This window comes from Pteropus vampyrus, unplaced genomic scaffold, assembly GCF_000151845.1.
Source record: "Pteropus vampyrus isolate Shadow unplaced genomic scaffold, Pvam_2.0 Scaffold31, whole genome shotgun sequence".
NCBI classification, from domain to species: domain Eukaryota; kingdom Metazoa; phylum Chordata; class Mammalia; order Chiroptera; family Pteropodidae; genus Pteropus; species Pteropus vampyrus.
Genome location: NW_011888812.1, coordinates 3410929 through 3418704, shown reverse-complemented (window position 1 = coordinate 3418704; position 7776 = coordinate 3410929).

Below are 7776 nucleotides of genomic sequence, written 5' to 3'. Positions count from 1 at the left end.
TATGTGTCACTGATAACAGCAATGTTCCAAACTTGAATTGCAGAAAAATGATGGATTTGGAGGAAGAGTCACTAAAAGTAGGTCTACTTTAGGAGTCTCTGGTTTCTTGTTTCCTTCCAGTTTACTAGTTATGACATATACTCCAGCCAAGGTTTTCAATTGAGATGGCACAAGTATACCTCAGAGATATTGTGGGTTCAGATCCAGAACACCGCGATAAAGCACGTACCACACTAAAGTGAGTTGTAATCATTTTGCTTGTGGAGGGTCTTGCCTTCAATTTGTAAAACAAACAAACAAACAACAAGAAAAAAACAAACAAATGCAACATCTGTGAAGCACAATAAAGCAAACCTCAATAGAATGAGGTGTGTGTGTACACTATCATAGTATCTTTTTTTTTTTACTCAATAAAAGCCTCTCTAAACTAGATTTATTTATTTATTTTTAAATCTATGCAACTAATCTCAGAGTTACCATTCTCTATCATCTAGGAATTATTTATCACTGAATCAACATCAGATTTTTTCTTCTATTGGGCAGTTTTACTAAGGCTTAACATTTGATGTCACTAAATGAAAGTGACACACAACTCATATCAAAATGGAAAAAATCAATCTCTGAACTCCGTTTTAAATAAATAGAGCTTACAGCCCTTTAGCAAGATGAATAAGCTTTTTTGCTTTATTGGCTTTTCGCAGAGTTGTAGATACAAACATGGATTGGCTGATGCAGCACAAATTTTGCTCTTTAGTAGTTCTAAGATTATTATATTGCACTTGCTAAAATATATAAACAACTAATATTCTTTTATGAAATTAAATAAGCCCTGTAATTTTCAATGAAGTACTAAAAAATGTATTTCTGTATGAGGATGCTCTTTCAGAATAATTTTACCTGGCTAAATATTCATGAAGTAGTTCTATTCTCTAATAATTCCTTATCATGAAAATGTATCTTGTATAAAGACACTACCTTTTTTACACCTAAATCGTTCAATAGCACTATAACTTGATATTTGCATCCAGAGTGAAAAATTTGACTAGGAGTGCTAGATCATACCAAAGAAGTGTTTAAATGATGTTTACAAGAGGCATTTTAGTATAACATTATAGTATAATGTTAAGTAAAAAAGCTGAATACAAAACTGTACACAGTGTGGTGATTTTGGAACACGACTTCAAAATTCTTTAATATTTTTGCCACCAGGAGGGAGGATCTAAGTACCCATCCCCTGAAATCTGGATGAGCTTGTAACTGCTTCAACTAAGAGACTATAGAGACAATCATGCCATGTGACTTCTGAGACTAGGCCAGAAAGGGCCATGCTCCTGAGCTGCTGTGTCAGAAGTTAGACCACCTGAGATTGCCACAACAGAGAAGCCAGACATAGAAAGGCAAATACTATATGATCTCATTTATATGTGGAATCTGAAATAGTCAAACTCATAGAAGCAGAGAGCAGAATGGTAGTTGCCAGAGGTTGGGGTGTAGGGGACAATGGGGAAGTAATAGTTAAATAGTATAAAGCTTCAGTTATACAAAATAAATAAGTTATGGAGATCTAATATACAGTATAGTGTTCATATCTAAGAATAGTATATTGTATATGTAGAATTTGCTAGGAGGGCAGGTCTATGGTAAGCATTCTTACGACAAAATTAATAATAAAAAGGGGATGGGAGAAAATTTTGAGAGATGATGGACATGTTTATGGCATTGGTGGTGTTGGTTTCATGGGTATATACTTATTCTCAAACTCACTGAGTTGTATAACATTAAATATGTTCAGCTTTTCGCATGTAAGTCAGACCTCAATAAAGTGGTTTAAAAAATAAATGAAAATTTTAAAAATAAAATTAATCACTGTCATTTACCATATCATAAAAGAGAATATTCTCAATAAACAGCGTTTATTAAAACCTACAGCTGGTGCCATACTTAGTGGTAAAGTCATAATATTTTTCCCCTTAGGTCTGATATAAGACAAAGAAATCCATTCTTACCACTTATTTAACTCAGTGCTATAATATAAACTTCATTATTGAAGGAAATTTCTCAATGCTGTATTCTCAGTATTCATACAATTGCTGGCATTTGGCAGTTAATTAATGTTCTTGAGTAAAAGAATGTGTAAATAAATATTACTGTTAGTTCGACAAATATAATAGATAGCAAACTACTGCAAAATATATAATTTGAAGGGTTGTAACAAATAGTTTGAATTTATTTGAAATAATCACAATTCAATGCAGAGATATTTTGATTCTTCCATGTGCTTATTTCATATAATATATAAAAAATAATGACTACGAGAAAGATTAATTATTTTTGTAAAATATGTGATACATAAAGAAAAGTAGATAAATCTGTACTTATTTATTAACATACTATTTTTTAAGTAAGCAGTGATGCCAGGTTGTAACAAAAAGAAAAACTACAGAAAGAACAACTCAGATAAAAGCTGTCGTCAAGACTTAGTCATGTCATTTTTGTTACATTGAGAAGCACTAATTGTTAAGATTCCAATAGCTTTCGAATGAGTTTTATTTAATGCCATATCTACTTCAATATTTAGACTTATGTATAATCAAGTAGGTAATATATTTTGAAATTTCTACTATTTATTTTTACTGAAATACTGAGGCAAATCAAAGTTCTATAATTACCATTTCAGATAAACCAGTGAATTCCCTTAATCTTTTCCCAGCAAAGCTGAGTGTCTACCTTATTAAATATGGTTACAGCAGCAAGCCTAGCTTACCGATATGTTTAATTGACTGAATGTTCTCAATTCAATACTATAGAACTCAGTTACCACTCTGATACAGCAAACACAAATTTCAACCCATGAATTCAGATGAACAAGAAATGTAAGTATATTTTTCTATAATTTATATTAATGCTTATAACAAACTCCCATGAATTTCAGGTATTCTGTCCACTTCAAAAAAGGTTGTACTTAATTTGGGGGAGGGGGTGGAATTTCTAACATGGAAGTCTGGGGACAGGGAAGGGGGCGGTGAAGATATCCTGTTTTCAGATTTCTCTAACCAGTCACTAAGCACCTTCCTGATTATTGTCACTCAGGTCAAATCTGGGCCACCTTTTCAAGTCTAATGCTTCCACAGAACTAGAATTTGAGGGAACTTTAAAAGAATACCTACAAGACTTGTAGCATATGTGCAAAGTGGAGCCCAGGTTCCTGGTGTGAATTCCAGCCCCACTGCTCACTATCTGTGTAAGCTTGGGTACCCTAATTAGCATGTGTGTGTCTCAGTTTCTTGTGAAAAATGAAGATAATAATATGGATTGAAGTATTATTATATTAAAGTACTCAGAACAGTTCCTGACACATAGTAAGTAGTCTATGTGCTATACAGTTATATATTATCATTGTTATATTTGCTGTATTAATTTGTAAAAAAAAAAAAAAAATGAGGCTAGAGAGGAATCAGGGATATGGAGGCCAAAATATCACCTTTATTATATGGCTTATATATAAAGACAAATGGATTTCTTAATAATGAACACCAGAGAGTCATAGGCTGCACTGAAAAACCATTACGCCTCTTTCCACACACTTGGGTCTGCCCTGCAAAACTTACAGCCTGGAATAGTGAAGGATATGAGTTTCCTGGGAGCTGGGACAATATGACTGAGTACACACATCAAGCTCCTCCTTCCAAATTTACAAATAAAATTAAGTCACTCCTTCCCTGCAGGAGAATAGGAGCCTTAGTGACATAGAGCCATATGACAGGAAACATTTGGCCTTGAGAAATAAAAAGCATTGCTCTCTCAAACGAGTGCTTTCAGTGGCCCAAATGTATCATGTTTTTCATGTTTCAACCTTTGCCATGCTTTCCCTGTGCCTAGAAATAAGAGGTTCTGAAAATATCGTGTTAGATGAACACATGCTTTAATTTGAAAAATATCTACTTACCAATGATTCTGATTTAAAATCAACTCTGTAGTTTATTTTTTTGCTTTTCCCTAGAAATATATGAATTAATCTTATACAAACAAAAATAAACAATAACATTATTAAAACACACACAAAAATGCTGCTCTCTCTTTGCACTCTCTACTGTTGCACTGTGACTAATTTAAGACAACACACTCAGATATTTCTTTTAATACCATATCATATTAGGTACCCTAAGATATTTTGTATATTATGCTTGTTCCAGTCCTCTGCTCTCAGACCCCCCAACTGTCTCAGTGTTATGTGATTCCTTACCCCAGGAATGTGCTGCAAAGTGAGGAAAGAGGAAGAAAGAACCATCCAGATCGAAGATCTCTGCTTTTCTCTGAGACTCCCAATGCTTAAGAACAGACACTCTTATTGTTTTCGGGAAAGGCAACAGAGACTTTCATCATTCTCTAAATTATCTTCTATGACACAACAAGTCCAATATAAAGCTCAAACCATAAAACTTGACTTCTAGGAAAATGGATTCTAAGTACTTTAGCTGACAAAGAGGAGGGATGAGGTTTGATAAGAGATTACAAGAAACTAATTGTTAGTATTTCAAAATATTGTCTACTATATACATGAATCATTACACAACTGTGATAAAAATAAATCTAGTTTGAAATCAACATGCAAGACAAAGTTTGACTTGATCAAAGTGGGGGTTAAAAAAGTTCTTAAAAACCTTCACTATAATAAAAACGTTTGATAATAATTTTTCCTGAAAAATTAAAATTTCAATTTTGAGAAAACTGCTCATTGACTCTCTTCAATTTAAAAACTTACCATTTAAGAAATATGTGTGGTGGCCAGGACATGCAATCAAAGTGTCCTACGACAGATGACTGGCTAAAGAAGCTGTGGTACATATATACAATGGAATATTACTCAGCCATAAGAAGAGATGATATACTGTCATTTGCAACAACATGTATGGACCTTGAGACAACCGTGCTAAGTGAAATAATCCAGACAGAAAAAGCTGGAAATCACATGATATCACTTATATGTGGGATATAAACCCAAAAGCAACAAATGAACAGGACAAACAAACGGAGGCTCATAGACATGGACAATGGACTAGTGGTTTACTAGAGGGTAAGGAGTGGGGGAAAAGAGGAGAGGAGGAGGGAAAAGGGGAGAATTATAAGAATTAAAGAGGGGTGGGAGAGGGTGAAGTGGGTAAAGGGGATCAAATATATGGTAGCTGACGGAAACTGGACTTTGGGTGGTAATTACATAATAGAATATATAGATGTCAAATTATAACATACATCTGAAAATTATATAATTGTATTAACCAATGTTACCACAACAAACTTACAATAAGAAATCTGTGTGGTCAGGAAATTTTTGTTTCAAAGTTGAATCCTCTTTCAAGAATTTAAATCAGTTGATTTAAAAATATCCTGTCTATACAGGACAAGCTACTTTAAAACAAGAGTTAAAAACTGTTAACACTTGCAGCTATGACTCCTGTCTCTGTCTTCAAAGCCAGCAGCAATGCTATGTTTCTACATGAATCAATCATTTTTATATTAAAGCTATTCCATAAAATGAGATAGAAATTAGAGGGAATTCTGCAGGTCCTCTTCCCAATTAAGGAATGTATTCATTTTATAATGGAACACAGTACCGGTCTTATAATGGAATACAAACAACATTATATCTTGTAAATAAAAAAGTGAAAACTTGTTACTACTTATACTACTCAGGGATTAAATAAGAACAGCAGTGACAAAAATAACTGACACATTTAAATTTTATTTCCTTTGTATCAGATACTAATCGAAGTACAGCATATATTAATTCTTATAATTTTCCCAACTGAAACTCTATTTTAAAGAAGAGTAAATACAGCATAAAATAAATAACTTTTTCTAAGTCACAAACTTAGTAAGCGGTCAAGCTAGGATTTGGCAGCAGCCCAGACCCAGAATCTATGTTGCTGAACTTTCTAATAAATACTATATCTTGTACCACTTCTCAATCAACCACTTCTTTGATTGAGAGAAAATGATAATACTTTCAGAATTGATTTCCTACCTCCCCCCGAAAAACTACCCATAGTTCCTTCAAAGAGTTTGTTTCATATATCATTTAAATTTTTTTGAAGATTTTGTTAATACTCAGTAAACAATATATACTGTTATAATATTAGAGTTATTCCATAATATGACTGAATCTTTTTTACTAATGTACTTTTCACGTTTTATAAAATATGAATAGATATTTGGGGGAAAATAAGTTCGACAATGCGCAAAATGAACAGTAAAAAAATTGTTTGGTCACCTCTGTTAGCTTTTGTTTCAAACACTCATAAATATTTCTTCTAGAAAAAGTAGTTCGAAATTCACAATTAGGAATAGGTACAGTTCTAGATATTCCAAGTCAAAATTAACACTTTTTAAGTCACTAATTTCACCCATCTGTGATATGTCATTATCACCTTATTGGGTTAGGTATATTGCCTATTGCTGTTATAACAAATGACCCCAAATGTTGTGGCTTAAAACAACACAAAGTTATACTTTTACAGTTCTGCAGATCAGAAGTTAAAATTTAAGCTGTCAGCCAAACTGCATCCCCTCCACAGGGTATGTGGGAAAATACATTTGCTGGCATTTTTGTTGTATAGAAACTACATGAATTCCCTGGCTAGTGGCCCCTTTCTCTGTCTTTAGTAGCATAGCATCTTCCAGTCTCACTCTATTGCTGCTTCCATCATCACATTGCCTTTTTCCTTCTCATCATCATGCCTCTGTCTTATAAAAACCCTTATAATTACAATAGGTCCACCTGAATAATCCAGGATATTCTCCATCTTAACAGCCCAAATGTAACTACATCTACAAAGTCCTTTACCATTTAAGGTAACATCACAGGTTCCAAGGATTAGAAGGTAGGAGTCTTTTGGGGTGGGGCATTTTTCAGTGGGTAAGAAGAAACATTTTTTAGGAATTAATTTACAGACAGACACTTCTAATTATGTTTTACAGAATCTTCAACGACTGAAAGAACCTTAGAAATGTAATATCCATTTTAAAGACAAAATGCTGAAGCCTCCAGGAATTGTGTCTTATCAAACATTAAATTGATATCTTGTGCCATAGATCCAATTCTTGGTCTCATTTTTGGCTATTCCCCTATTCTTGCTCATTACTCTAAGGAAAATATTTATCTCAGATATTTTTTCCACTGTATTTTCTTTTTTAAAGTTTTAATAATGAAAAAATAAGTCACAGACAGACAATACACATACTTTGGAGAAATTTAGAACTACTGTTAGAATAAAGTCTTTTGCAAGTATCTGGTAAGAAACTGATCATATCACTGATTTTTGGCAAAATAACTAATGTACAGGCAGCCTCGAAATGAAAAATAATAAGAGCAACTATTCACTTTCATCTTTCTATCATTCTGGCTGTATCAGCTCCTGGGAAATTTTTCAGTCCTTCCCTAGGTCTTTGAAGTTTCTAATTGCTAAGGAAACTGAAAGATTTCTTTTCAAAAACAAAACTACAATGTCTGATTCATAAATAAGAATTTAATAACTATTGCATGATTAAATAAAATATTTTGCAGAAATTTCTAAAGAAATATCAAAATGAGTATGCAATAATTATCAAAGATTTCATATACAATTAGTACAAAATTTTAATAAGTGTCCATGGCATAACACAAGTAACACATTTTGAATCTCAGGCTTTTAAAGAAAGATGTGAAATCAATTATATTCTTTCATTAAAAGCAGGAAGAATTTTTGCATTCTTCCACATTCATATTTTTATCCAAACTCA